This window comes from Erythrolamprus reginae, chromosome 3, assembly GCF_031021105.1.
Source record: "Erythrolamprus reginae isolate rEryReg1 chromosome 3, rEryReg1.hap1, whole genome shotgun sequence".
Lineage (NCBI taxonomy): Eukaryota > Metazoa > Chordata > Lepidosauria > Squamata > Dipsadidae > Erythrolamprus > Erythrolamprus reginae.
In genome coordinates this window covers 62,245,158-62,261,375 of record NC_091952.1, presented here as the reverse complement: position 1 = coordinate 62,261,375, position 16,218 = coordinate 62,245,158, and positions in this window count along the sequence as shown.

Below are 16,218 nucleotides of genomic sequence, written 5' to 3'. Positions count from 1 at the left end.
TTGATAGAGTTGCCCTATTATGAGCTCACTGTTATAGACACACAGTACAGTATTTTATTTTGAAATTCTCTGAGGCAAAACAGGGTGGGTTTTTTATTTGTTTGTTTGTTTATTTATTTATTATTTCTGTGCCGCCCAGTCCCGAAGGGACTGCCGCTCAGACACTATACTTTTCCGCCCACCCCCCCAAAAAATTAGAGGGAACACTGCTGTCAGTGATTGGAGAGTCAGTCGTAAAGAAAGAGCGGTGCTCCCCCCACCAATCCAGATGCTGCCATTTCGATTCTTTTACCCTTTGTGCATGCACAAGGGTAAATAGAGGGTAAAAGAATCCAAGTGATGGTGTCCAGGTGGGTGGGCAGAGCCTTGTGATCCCTTTGTGACTGGCTCTCCAATGACTGACAGGCACAAGTGAAACAGGAACATTCCACCCCTGTCCAGTGGGTTTGAAGCTTATTTTACTGTCAGCTTTCTTTACTTAAGAGTTCAATATTGCATTTTTCAGGTAGCCTTCAGGCAAATGAAAATGTGTGTGTGTCATACACCTGTACATCATAAAAATGCTGCTAATAATTCTGATGAAGTTATAGAAATAATATATTAAAATATGCAAAACATGGTATTATACTTGAGCTTCCATTTGTGGATTCTTATTTGTGGATTCTATTAAGGTTCTTGAAGTTGATTTTTCATGCAGAAGGCAAATTGCAAGGTTATGTTGCTTTTTATGATTGAGCGTTGTTGTGAGGGAAGTCACCCCCCCAAAAGAAGAATGAAATATTTTAAGAAATATTAAAAAAACAGAATATTATATTTCCTCCAAAAGAGAAATGGAAATCTTAAGAGAGACAGAAACTCAGTCTCAGCTCCTTGCCCCTTGGTACTGATTAAAAAGGACTAGGCCAGCCTATCTACAGACAAAAAACCTTCAGCTCTAGAGAGATGGGATTAAGACATGACCTTCCAGGACATAATAGGATTATCTATCAGCAGAGCTCACCATATGGCACAATCACCTGGGAACATTGCATCATCCTCCAGGCTTCAATGAAGCTTGATTGAGACAAATATGACCCCACATGGCCCCATGGGAGTCTTACTATAGCCAATAGAATGCATTTCTTCCACAGGAAGAGGAAGTTCAAGGCCAAGGTCCAAGAGAAGGTATAAATAAGTCTCATTCTCAACACCATGTGGTCAGCTGTCCCGGACCTCAAACCCATGTGGTCCTGTTCAGCCCACTTGGAACTGAACCAGATGGATATTTATTCCAACAGTTGGGAGGTTGCAAATACAATTCTTCAGTATTATGAAGAAAAAAAGGTTCAAGTAAAGAAAAGTCTGACTTTTGTTTGGTTTTGCTATTGCTTTTCTATGGGCTATGACGACATGAATCATATTATATGTTGCTATTCATTTTTGTATCCAGATCTGTTGGTCTATCTCCATTATATTTTGTCCATAATTTCATAATATTTTTTAAAATGATAATTTCTTGGTTTTTAAAAATTTGGAAATAGATAAAAGCACCTTAAATTATAATTGTCCCTGCTTTCCTGGTGAAAAGAAAGAAGGTACATTATTCTGTATGGGAAACACTTAGAGCTTTTATTCTTACAGAACCCACAATACTTAAACATGTTTTGTCCTCAGCCCAAAAGAAAGTGTTTTTTTCCAGTTAATGCACAATGTTAGCAATATCTATATGTTAGTAAAGGGCCCTGCAAATTCCAATGCATCAGCAAAAAAAATGGTTCTCAATTGAATGGGTGACAAACCTCCACTGACCTCTCAGACCTCACTGCATTTATATAAAATAAGGACGAGTAAATTGTTGCATTGTTGGGTATATAATGAGAAAGATACTATGTTAAACCATGTTTTTGATGTCCTAACGTTAATACATTCTGGGAAAATATAATCATGCATAATAACTTTTTTCAGACATGGTTTAATATTTTCAGACATCCATAGGCTTATAATTACATATCTTTACCCCCTTCTGTTCAATCATATCTGATTTTTTTAGAATGCCTGGACATTCCCTGTAGTTTTCTTGGCAAGGTTTATCAGAAGTTGTTTCTTGCTGTTTCTTTCCTAAAGCTGAGAAAAAGTGACTGGCTGAAGGATACCCAGCTGCTTTGTGTCCAAGGCAGGACTAGAATTTAGCCTCTCAGTTTCTAGCCTAATATCTGAACCATTACACCAAACAGATTCTCAATAATTGCTGAATCAAAATTAATGGCTGGACAATGAAAATAGATTCTCCTATCCCATATAAGAAACAAATCTTTCAGCATTAGAAAGGTAAATTTATGGCCTCAATTTATTCATTGACTGAAAACCTGATATTACTTGCAATTTACAAATGAGTTGCTGAAAGAGGTAGATTATGAATGGATGATTATACAGTATGATAAACCTTATATAATATGTGTTGTTTTGCTTTTTTGCTTCACTTTTCTTTTCTCACCAATATTTTTTGTTCTTCTTGTTTTAGTAAATAAAGATCTAAATTTATTTTTAAGACTGCCATTGACCACCAAAGGATTGTAAACCCTGTTCTCAAACATCCCAAGTTTAACATCATGCATGTCTCAAAATTGCTAAGCAGGAGAGGCTACTAAATCATTCCATAAATGAGCAAAAATGGCCATATCTGAATCAATGCTTAATTTTATCTGAGCAAACAGCCAATTAGCACAAGTAGACATGCTCTGGGATGTTGGCAGCATCTGGGGACATTGTAAGAGACAATCATAAATTTGTTACTGGTGGCCTCTCATTATCTACTCCGCCAAGTAAAATACTTGCACAATTCAGTCATTCTGACCCTGATAATAAAAAATGAACATATAAGTGGCAAAACCTCACCTATGTGTATGCATGAGTGGCTAAAAGAACTAAATTAAATGAAAAGGAATGACTGTGACGACTCAGAACAAAAACCCTGTGGATCTTCTATTTCTTCTTCTCTGCTCTTATACACTGATGATTGCTTAGGCACAGATTTTACGAAATATATAAGAGAGAAAGCAGTAAAATGAAATTTATTGTTATTTCAAGTGGGTGTTTTAGGATTAACGATATCAGGCCATATTGTACATTTTTCCCCCCTCCAATTTAATTTCTTTATCAGCCTCTTTCTCAGTAATCAGCCCAAGGCTCTAAAACATCCACTATTACAAAAAAAAGTGTTTACAATTTTTATTGGTGCTATATAATTTTATGCTACTTGAAGTGTGTGTGTGTGTGTGTGTACGCACACACCTTTGAATCAGTTTTTGACTTGACTACCTGGGCAAGTTTTTTAAAGTGCCATTGCCTCCTCCTGGAGCTCAGAGAGCGGCTGGTCGAAAGTTTCCAGGTGACTTTGTATGTAATGCAGAACTAGAAACAATACACTCCCATTCTTAACCACTACACCAAACTGACTCTCTAAACTGAATTTATATTCTTTAAATTATGTATTGTTTTTCTTATATGCTATGTGCAGTCCAGTAATAATACATTAGACATAAATACATTTGGTTCAGTCTTGTCCTGGTTTTCTGATGAACAGTTCACTTCAACCTGGATCAAAGCAAAGAGAGATTGGAGGTAAGGCCACACTTGGAATACTGCATTCAGTTTTGGTTACCATGATGTAAAAGATGTTAAGACTCTAGAAAGAGTGCAGAGAAGAGCGACAAAGATGATGAGAGGACTGGAAGCTAAAACATCTGAAGAATGGTTGCAGGAACTGGGTATGTCTAGTTCAATGAAAAGAAGGACTAGGGGAGACATGATAGCAATGTTCCAATATCTCAGGGGTTGCCACAAAGAAGAGGGTATCACACTATTCCCTGAAGTGCCTGAGGGCAGGACAAGAAACAATGGGTGGAAACTAATCAAGGAGAGAAGCAACTTAGAACTAAGAAGAAATTTCCTGACAGTTAGAACAATTAATCAGTGGAACAATCTGCTGCCAGAATGTGAATGTTCCAACACTGGAAGTTTTTAAGAAGAAAATTGAGAACATTTATCTGAAATTGTACAGGGTTTCCTGCCTGAGAAGGGAGTTGGACTAGAAAACCTCCAAAGGTCTTGTCCAACTCTGCTATTCTATTCTATTGTTCTCTTCTGTTCTGATCTTTAAAAAAACTGAACAATCAGGCATGATCAAATCACTTATGAAGAAAGAGCAGTAGATTCCAAAGTTGGATAAAGATTTCACCAATGGGCAAGCACAGCTCCCTTTCTGGATAAGTGGTTGACTTTTATAATTTTTAAAGGCATGGGATTGCAGTAGTGACTCCTATATTTCCTTAAGTTACAACTTGATAACTACTGCCACAATCTATTTGACATTAGTTATTTTTAATATCTTTCTTCATAACATGAGCAATAGTAATTTGTCTAAATGCACTGTATTTTTTGGAGTATAACACACATCTAGCTTTTGGGGAGGAAACATAAGAACATAAGAAGAGCCATGCTGAATTAGGCCAAAGCCCATCGAGTCCAGCATTCTGTGTCACACAGTGGCCCACCAATTGTACATGGGGATCTTGAGCAGAAAGAGAAGGCAAAACCCTCCTTTTCCCTTGGCCCCCAACAAATGGTACTCAAGGGGATCCTGCCTGCCTCAACCAACATAGAGGTGGCACATGACATCTGTTTCAATAACCACCAATACACTTGGCATCCATGAATCTTTCTAATCCTGCCTTGAATCTATCTAGGCTGACAGCTGTCACAACCTCTTCTGGAAGTGAATTCCATAAACCAACGACCCTCTGGGTGAAGAAATATTTCTCTTTATTTGTCCTCACTTTCCTTCCTATGAGCTTTAGGGAGTGCCCCCTTGTCCTAGTATTGTGTGATAGAGAAAAAAATTTTCTCTATCCACCTTTTATATCCCATGCATGATTTTATACACTTCGATCAAGTCACCCCTTAAACGCCGTCTTTCAAGGCTAAAGAGACCAAGGCATTGCAACCTGGTTTCATAAGGGAGGTGCTCCATTTCCTTGATCATACTAGTTGCCCATTTTTGCACCTTTTCCAGTTCCATTATATCCTTCTTGAGGTGCAGTGACAGACAGTACTCCAAGTGTGGTCTCACCATCAATTTGTACAGAGGCAATATAACACTTTCTGACTTATTTTTGATTCCCTTCCTAATCATGCCAAGCATGGAATTTGCCTTTTTACTGCTGCTGTGCTCTGGGTTGACATCTTCATTGAGCTGTCCACCAAAACCCCAAGATCAAGATGGAAGACAAATCTGCATCTGCCTCCCAGAAATATGCCTCCCAGCATACAACAAACAACAAACAGTACAGATTATATACACGTTTCACGTTGCATGTGTTGCTGTCTAATTGAAATAGCAAAGAATTGGGGAAATGTACATTATGGCAGCATATTAATGCCAGAAAGTTTTCTTAAATAGATTTACAGTGATCCCTCGATTTTCACGATCTCGATCTTCGCAAAACGCTATATCGCGATTTTTCAAAAAATATTAATTAAAAATATTTTCCCACCCGATGACGTCACTCTCTTCCTTTCTCATCTTTCTTTCTCTCTCTCTTTCAATATCTTGCTTCTTCCTCTCTCACACTCTCTTCCTCCCTCTCTCATCTCTTTCTTTCCTTCTCTCTCTTTCTCTATCTCTCCCCCTCTTGCTCTCGAGCGGCGGGCGACGGGCGAGCGGCGGGCAGGCAGCAGCGAGGAGCCGAAGATCGGGGTTTCCCCTTTGCGTGGGCGGCGGGGAAGACCCAGGGAAGGTTCCTTCGGCCGCCCAGTAGCTGATCTGCTCGGCAGCGCCGCAGCAGCAAGGAGCCGAAGATCGGGGTTTCCCCTTTGCGTGGGCGGCGGGGAAACCCCGATCTTCGGCTCCTCGCTGCTGCGGCGCTGCCAAGCAGATCAGCTGCTGGGTGGCGGAAGGAACCTTCCCTGGGTCTTCCCAGGTGCGGAAGTAAAAACACTATCTGCGCATGCGCGGCCATGGAAAACGGCACGCATGCGCAGATGGTGTTTTTACTTCCGCACCACTATATCGCGAAAAATCGATTATCGCAAGGGGTCTTGGAACGGAACCCTCACGATAATCGAGGGATCACTGTATTCCAAAGTTGACTAAATCAAGGTCTAGACTATATTTAAGATACTCTTAAAATTGATTTGGCTTTCTAGAACTATACATTATTCTCTGCTATTTAAAAGAAGATACAATAGCATTGGGCCTCTTCATATCGAGCATTTATTTTAAAAAGCTTCATTTTGTTAAGTTGTCTAAAACAATAATAAAGCAGTCTTTAAAAAATAAATGTAATAATTTTAACTTTCTATAGGCATTTATAGTTATTGACATACCTCCTTGCAACAATCTGAGGAGAAGGGCAGCCTAGAAATCAATCAATCAATCAAACAAACAAACAGACAGACAGACAGACAGACAGACAAACAGCAAACAGCCAGTTTCCGTTTCAGCACAGCCTGATTAGCACAAGAAAATAAAAATCTGCATCTGCTCCTACTTCCCAGCAATTTGCCTCCTTGCAGCAAGCAGTAAGTTTCAGTTTCACTTTCAGTTTTAGTCAACCTGATTAGCACAAGCAGCTAATAGTTTCAGGCTGCAGGACTTGCCATGGTGTATTCCTGGCTGTAGCCTGAAACAGCCAGGAATACACCATGTAGCGGAGGCCGATAATCATTTGCTTGTGCTCATCAGGTTATGCACTGTTTGCTGCAAGGAGACAAATTGCTGGGAGGTAGAGGCCAAAGGATGTGAGTGTGTATGGGGGGCTACATTCTGTGTATAATACACACCCAAATTTTCATTCTCTTTTAGTAGGGAAAGTGCATCTTATACTCTGAAAATACGGTATGACTTTTTCAAGGATCCAGAGATTTTCAGTATAAAAATTCATTTCAGTGGCTGTGTATTCCTATCTTATCACACAACCACTTGGAACTATATTTGTGTATTTGAGAATAAAACATGCTCCTAACATAGTAAATTTGCTTCAGCAAATTTGAGCTAATTAACAGTGCAAATGGCAATGAGAAGGAGCCACCTGCTGCTATAAATAATAATACTTCCTATAATTTGCAAATAAAATTCTGCTGATTGTCAATAGCATTCATTTCCCCAGCCCAGGATAGAATCATGACAGAAGTAGACTTATTTTTATTTTATTTTATTTTACTTTTCTGAACATGTTCACAACTGACAATAGTCTTGAATTCTGATTTACTCCATTCAGCCCCAAATAGAAATTCAAAAACATAGCTAATGTTGCAAGGTAAAAAATACTACCCAGACAAAAAAAGTTTTCTTTACTAATTTATATCAACTATATAATATAATCATTGGGATATAAATAATTGGGAAAACCGCAATTGTTGGGGGGGAAACTAGTAGATAAATTAAGGATAATATTTAAAATTGAATTGATGGTAAGATTAGCTATGAATTTTCAGCTGAAAACTGAAACACCAAAACACCTGTGGTTTTTCTTTGGTTTGCTTTCCTATACCCACAGCCTTTTCACAAGTCTGCTGTCTTTAGAATTTGTTAGATGCTGTCACTGGTCAGATTCAGTTTCATATTTTAAGCTAAAATATGTGATCCCTCCATCAAAGAGCTGGGAGTCCATTTTTATAGGATTACACTAATATAATGATGCATTGGCAGACCCACTGAGCTCAGATGCCTAGGGGTTACAAATGTGTAAGGTTCAGATAATGAGGATTAGTATCTATTCTAGATATAGCTGAATCAAAATGCAAAGCAAAGAAGCCACATTAAAGAAATGTTCTTTACTACTTTGGTAAAAGATTTGCTAGACATAATCACAGTTCATAAATCCATTCTGACAGAAAAAAAATATTTTTCTCTAAATTCTGAATGAAAAAATATATATAGATAGCTCAACCCAGCAGTATAGATTAATGGCATTTAGATGTTCAATTTTATTTAATTATTTAATTAATTATACAGGCTAAAGGTTGACTCAGCCTTCATTCTCTCTAAGGTGGGTAAAATGAGGACCCAAATTGTTGGGGGAAATATTCTGAGTCTGTAAACTGCTTAGAGACGGTTGTGAATCATATATAAGTCTAAGTGCTATGACTATTATATTCAATCTTTTTTCAAGTCTTAGATGCACAACCTATGGCATACGAATACATCTTGTACAGGTTAAATATGTTAAAGGGTTAAATAAGGTTCAGGAGGGAAGTGTTTTTAATAGGAAAGTGAACACAAGAACAAGGGGACACAATCTGAAATTAGTTGGGGGAAAGATCAAAAGCAACATGAGAAAATATTATTTTACTGAAAGAGTAGTAGATCCTTGGAACAAACTTCCAGCAGACGTGGTTGGTAAATCCACAGTAAATGAATTTAAACATGCCTGAGATGAACATATATCCATTGTAAGATAAAATACAGGAAATAGTATAAGGGCAGACTAGATGGACCATGAGGTCTTTTTCTGCCGTCAGTCTTCTATGTTTATATGTTTCTAGGTTTCCACCAGAACTTATTCAAGATTATGAGTGCATTTTTCAGTACACTGCTTCACTTCTGCTGCTTAGTCACCACCATAAATCCCATCTGTGTCCATCTGTCCTACATATCTAACATATGCTTAGGAAGTGTGAACAAAACTCCTGCCTCCATTTCTTGCCTAACGGCAACATATTATAAGATAATTTAGGGTAACTACACAGAAGAAATCAAACTTGTTGATTGAGCTTCCAAGAATTAGTGTAAGAAATAAGAGAAAGAAAAAAAAATACACATGTCTTGTGTCTAAATATAAGATTAATTAAATTAATTAAAAAGTTAGAGAAGCTATGAGAAAAATAGGCAAATGATTGTCTATTTTTTTTTTTAAAGCCAGTGAAGACTGTGATGTTGATACTATTATACATCTTGGCACAAATGATCTGTTCCAAAAAGATGTGCTTTCTGTGGAGAATGATTTCCAAAGCTTGAGGTATGAACTTAGTAGTATAGGTTGCAGGCTTATCTTTTCAAAGATTTACCAGTATACTTTCCCTGGCATCCCAGTGGTCCCTGCAGTCACACAACTCAAGTCGATTCTTATGTAAAGTACTTTTACACAAAACTAGTAGAGAAGCCAGCAATAAAAATTGCAAATCACAACGATGTGATGTCTCATTTAACAACGGCAGGTGATTTGCCTAATAACTGCATGCAAACTGATACCATATCTGACAGTCATATGATGTTTCTCTCAACAACCATATCACTTAGCAATGGTATTTTCAGTCCCACTTGTGATCATTACATTAAGACTACCTGTAGATTATGTGAGACTTACAGTGAAATGTCAGAAACTGGAATTAAAATGAATTCTATAAATATTAATGTGTAAAAAAATATGAAAAGAAAGTCATATGTTCTGTAAAAAGATTGAAAAATAGTGAGACCTTTAATACCAATGGTGTCATGATTCCAGGTAATGCTCCCAACCAGTTCAAGATTCTGAGGCCTTGGCTTCCTCAGAAATCCGGTTTATTGGCTCCATCATAATGGCACGGTCAAAGGTGAAACCAACACTGAATAATTCCCATATTTTTTTATAATTAAAGAATAGATGCTGTCCACCTCCCAAAAATATGTGATACATATATATACATACATACATACATAGATACATACATACATACATGCACATGCATGCATAAAATAGAATCATGCCAAAAGCTTGTCATAGGATTTTCAACATTTCAGTTCTTTCCAGATTTAAATTAATTTTCTCCTAATTAAAAACTTCCTTTTAGATTTTCAAAAGCCAAAGAGTATTGTTAAAAGGTAATTCTGAAATTTATCCTTTTGGTAATTAAGCAGAGCTTACATCTTTCTTTTGAAGAATAATTAAGAGAAAGGTGCAATGTAGGCTGCCTCCCACCATATGCATGTTTTCATAACAGAGCTCTAATTATGTTTTCAGTGACACAATGATGATAATCTTTTGCACTCACAAGTACTAATATAATAATGCTTCATACTTATCAAGCTTCTCTTACCCAAGGGATATGAAAAGAAGCCAAGCACGCTCACAACCTTACAAGACTACATCCAGGGGTATCATAGGTATTAATCAGTTAAGAACTGGAATCAATGCACTGCAAAATTGTGGCTATGAAAGCAAAGGTTCAGCTAAACTCTTTTATAATTTAAAAAGCAACAAGTCTGTTCCTTGGAGGTTGCCAACTTTAAGGTTTATGCTTTTCTATAACTGAAAAACTATTATGATCAAACTAATTCAGTTCATCCAGCCTAGATAAATACTAGGGGGGATGAACACTGTTAGCTACTGTTACGTAGTCATGTACAGATTAAATTTGCATAGCCGCCACTGATTGGTCGATATAGTGGCAGCAGAAATAAACTGCTGTTGCTGACTATTTACCAAGATGCCAAACGTCTCTACCATACCGTGGACCATTCAGACACAAGACAAGGAGAAAAACCTGACACAGACTTACCAACAACTGCCTGTAGACAAAGCCCCAGCAGAATCCTAGACCATAGCTATGCATGGGGGGGGGGGGGCCTTCAAATGCAACTGGTTGCAATTTGGAATCTGCGTGGTCCAGGGACTGTTCCAAAGTATGATGGAACACTTGTTACATCCTGGGGGTAGTCCCCTAATTCAATGACATGCTCATCTCAGGGGACTCAGAAGATCATTTGTTAGACTGGCTGCATGAAGTATTGCAGAGATTCAAGTCAGGGGGCTCAAAGTGAAAAAGGACAAGTGCAAGATTGCGATCACCAGTTTGGGATTCCTGGGATTCCTGATTGATGGGTCCAGTATTCATCCGAAGGACGCCAAAATTAAAACTATAAAAAGGTGCCAACCCCCAAGAATAAGGCAGAATTGCAGGCAATCATGAGTTTGCTAAATTTCTATGCAATTTTCTTAAAACAGAAGGTAAGGGACATGGAACCACTCCATAGATTCCTGGGAAAGCCAACCATGTGGACTTGGAGACAAAGAGAAGCCAAAGCTCTGACAATGCCGTTTTCACATCTTTCCTACTTTTCCATATGCCATAGCTAGATTCAGTGTTGAAGGATGGATTTTGCTATATACAAAACTCTGGAATAGTAAAGAAATCACTTTTTAAAAAAATCTAAAGTATGTGACTTCAGTATAATACTCAGAATTATTAATATTTGCATCTTTATATTATTAAATAATATTTGATTCAGTGTAGGTATTAGATATTTGTTAAGTATTTTAAAAAATGGAAGAAAAATAACAAAAAATATTTCCCCCCCCCAAAAAAAATGAAAATGGCACATCAAACTAAATAATTTAGATTATAAACCTATTGGTATGATTCCAGTGGGTTTTGAATAGATTTATATAAGGTGGCATTGTTATGCATAAAATCAGAGTCTCTCTTCGATTTTTATAAGAAACTTTCCTTTAATTGTCAAAATGCAATCTTCAATATATAAAAAAAATAAGGAGCAAAGAATGTGTACATTAGCAATGATTAATAATTGAAATTGGCCTCGAGTAGACTCAGCTTTATTTTGAGCAATAACTATTTTTAATATCTCAATTTGTTTTTATTTATATTGCCATTCTGTTACATTTCCAGAATAGCTTACAGGGGAATAATCAAAGAAAAGGGGAGAGGGAGATAAACAGAGAGGGAAAGGAAGGCAACAATCTATGACATAAAGAAAAAGAAACACTAAAACAAATGTTTTAACTTTAAAATAACAAATTCAAATAATAACAAATATAACAATCTGATGAAAAGTTTGTGTGATTTATTATAGTATATGAATTTTTTTAAAAATAACATCCACCAGCAGATGCAAAGGAGAAAAAAGAAAATTTCTTCTTCCACTTTGTAAATGTATGTATGAAAGAATTGTGTATTCTTTTTATTTATTCATAAAAGTTTGGTTCTTTGGTGCTCTCCTTATAGTGCTTCATTACCGCATAATTGATTTAACTTTGAAAATTACAGTGGTACCTCTACTTACAAACTTAATTTATTACGTGATCAGGTTCTTAAGTAGAAAAGTTGGTAAGAAGAAGCAATTTTCATATATCAATGTAAAAGCAAATGTATGCGTGTGTTTGGGGATCAATGTAAAAGCAAATAATGCGTGCTTTTGGGGAAACCACAGGGAGGGTAGAGGCCCTGTTTCATCCCAGAAGATTCCTAGAAAGGCGGCACAGAGGCTTCTCCCCACCTTTTCCCGCCCTGTTTCCTCCCAGGACATTCCTAGAGAGGCCCCACAGAGGCTTCTCCCTGCCTTTTTCAGCCCTGTTTCTTTCCAAGAGATTCCTGGAGAGATCCCACAGAGGCTTCTCCCTGCCTTTTCCGGTTACAGTTTTGGAGGCTTGAGTTTGTAAGTGGAAAACAGTTCACCCGGTTCTTATCTAGAAAAGTTCGTAAGTAGAGGCATTCTTAGGTAGAGGTACCACTGTATATAAATGTCTCCTTATGAGTCGGCAGTTTTTTGAAACCACATGGCAAAGAAAACAATTAGTGAATAACTTAGCATTCTTTTCATTTCTGTTTTTAGTGAAGAAAAGGTTCAAACTGAAGTCAACATCAGTTAGATAAGAACGGGGAAAAGATTACTTAGGTTGAGTTTGGGAATAGTTGTTTTCTCTCATACTTGAATTAAACTGGGAATCTATGAGCATTTTTGAATAAATTGCAACTTAATAAGTTACTAGCAAGAGGTTGTTGCACATTTACCATCTCCAGACATGTTGCATATTCTATAGATGTGTGTTTCAAATCCACCCCCCTAAAAAAATCCCCAATTGAATGGTGCTTTTATTTATCTTCCTCATTCTCAAGTAAATTCTATACAATTTCACTGGCTGTATGTTATTAATGGGAGGTAGAAGACAATGTTTGGGTTTGATAGTGATGCTTTTATAATATATGTCACTGTATTCTGATTCTACTCTGATTTTCAGAGGCAAATGTAATGAAAAGTTTTTTTTAAAAAGGCAAGATAGTATCCATGGCCATGTGATAGAAAGTCTGTTCTTTGAAAGCAAATGTCCCTATTGGCTGTTCCTGCTTAAGATTTGAATAGATCCCATTGCCTCACTTAAGATTCTTTGAATTGAACTCATTGGTAGGAAAAGGATTCTTCATTTTACTGGAGAGGTATGTGCCCTAAGAAAGATGGATTGCCTTCAATTGCCTCTTTTAATTAACCTAAACCATTTTACAGCCCCTTTCAAGCATTCTTTACTAACAAGCGAGTCTACAATGTAAGGAGGAGAAATTTGTTTTGCATCCCTATCTGGATCATATTTCGAAATTTGGCAATGGAGACTCTAAAATAATTTGTCAAGTCCCATGGAGAATAATACTTGCTTTGAGATAAATGTGAGCAAGGTTCCCATTCAGAGTTCTTTGCAGAGAACAAGGAGATGAAACTGTAGGGCAGGATGTAAAGATAGAGGGGGCAGAGCCAGCATATGATGTCCCATTCCTTTTGTATTTTTTTCCTTTCTTTCTTAATTAAAAATAACTGAAGAGGGCTATTTTTCTGGCAGTTTCAGTTTTCTAATTAGGCATGGGGCATAACATGAGTGTCTAAATGAAAGCAAAATTATATTTTAAAACTGATTAATTGAAGGACAAGACAGAGAGACCTGAATGTTCATTCTGTGGCCTCAAAACATGTTTATAGTCCACATTTATAGTTAATATAGGTACTTGTAAACACATTTTGCAAAATAAAGACTGCAAAATGCCAATTAGCTGCTAGTGAGTTATTGCCACAGGGAATTAAACCATGATAAGATAGCAGCCCTGTAACTTTTCATAACTTTGGAAAAATGCAATTGAAATTATATTTTTACTCTCACTCTATATTATTAACCACCCCTGGGTAGTGGGAGGAAATTAGAAAGCAACAGCATCACACTGAAGATTTAAACTGAACATTACTTAAAAGTGGAGAGAGGAAAATTACAAAGAGAATGTCTATCCATTAAAAATGTTCCTTTGATGGCTGAGAAATCACAAAATAAAATGGAATCTAATTTTTTTTTTTAAATGCAGCATCATGCAGAAAGGAAACCAACCTTGCTAGAAAATAAATACCTCAATTTATAAAATAAAATCCAATTATTTTTAAGCCCTAAGTAAGGTTTTATTTGGGCCATAAGGCATGCCAAGGATTAGTCTGATTTGGCAAGAAATACAAGCAGACTCTTTTAATTCTGATACTGAGATTCAAGTGTTTGAATATAACCACACTTTCAAGTGTTGAAGCCCCAAATTAAAACTTTAAAGGTTTAAATGTCAACATTTATTAAAGCAATCAGTCGTTTGATCCTAAGAAAATGCTTATTAGATCAGTTTCATCTCACATCTTATTCTCAGACTAATAAAACCAAATAAGCTGATTCTGAAAGATTAATGTTTACATTTGACCCTAATACTGGAATGCATATTTAAAGCTGTCATTCTTTTTAATTAAGGCATTTGTATCATTTGTTCAAATTCAAAAACATTATTATACCTTTGTTCAAAACACAAATTTACCTATTTTTCCTAAGTTTCTTTTTTTCTCGTTTCACAAATTTTGAATCATTTGACAATTTTTCAGTTCTTCTGGCTTTAATTGCATTAGTTTGAATAGCTTGCTCTTGAGTCAAGCCTTCAATTTCTTCTTTTTTTTAATCTTCCAGTTGCAAGCCATTGCTAGGATTTATCTTTAACATTTTTATGTATTTATGTTTTCATAATTTATTATTATGGTCTATCAGACGGTCAGCCAGAGGTTTATACTAGATTTGGCATTTTTATCCATCTATCATTTTTTTCCTTAGGACTTTGGATAAGCAGATGTTGTTTGATGGTGTTAGATGCATTGATTATTGTTATTGTTCATTATACCATCAACTAGATGTTCAGACTATATTTGGCATTTTTATCTACTTATTGAGTCCCTCCAAGCATGAGGATGAAGATGATGACTACTATAAGTATGCATTCATACAACCCAAAAAGTATATTTGTATTTGATTAATGTTTCTCCATTCAGAAAATACTAATTTCTTATTTGGAAATAATTTCTTCTTTTGCTTGTTTGTTTCAGAAGGTTGTATTGTGGAATATCTGAACATCTTTGCTATTCCAAGATGTACTTGAAATTGACAAAATCTGTTTCTGATTAAATTTATCCAATTCTGAGTCAATTCAGAATCTAATCATCAAGAGATTATACACCGTACACAGCTCCTTAAAGATTTGGGACAGTGCTGGCAGATATAACATAAAAGAAATCTTTCATGGGGATTTTTTACATTGCTATATATCAGGATTCTGTGTGGAAGAAGCAGCAAAAACCTCACTACATATTTTTTTGCCCCCTAGCTTTCTGGTGACCTAAATTTATATGTTTGTTTGGCCATTACTTCATTGACCAACACTCTTTATTGGACACCAGAAGTGACAGCATCATATGCACTTGGGCTTGAATATCAACTAGAGTTAATGTCACATATGTGCTAAGGGATTCATTGTCATGACAGAAATATGCCAAGGAGAAGTTAGAAAAGAAAACAAAATTCATTGTTTTCTGATTAAATAACGCATTTTAACATATTTTATGATTGGCAGATAAAAGGTTAGAGCTTTGCCACTTTTGATAACCTATTTGTGCTTAACATAAGCAGAAGTGTAATTCTGAATTAGAAAGGGCTATTAAAGTTGCTATCTCCAAATTTTATTGACTTAAGTACAGTTAAACTGAGTTACCCAAGGGTCCAATTATGATTGCAATTCTTCTGCAATTCTCTTCAGGTTTTTTTATCCCAAATTTTGGTGTTCCAAATCACCTACACTGGTTCTAAAATAGAATCAGTACATTAGGAAGTTGATATCTGCCACATTTTATTTTTATTTGTTTTATTTTATTTAATTCAACTTCTATACCGCCCAATCCCAAAGGACTCGGAGAAGCTTACAATAATATAAAATTACAAATACAATAAAAAGAAGTCAAATATAAAGTATAAAAGCATAAAAAACCAATTAAAACCCATGGTTAAATTATCCAATCAGCATACATGCATACCATTCACACAATTTGGCCATGATATATGTCAATTCATGGCCCCCAGGCCTGCCCTCAAAGCCAGGTCTTTGTAGCCATGCGGAAGGCCAGTAGAGTGGGAG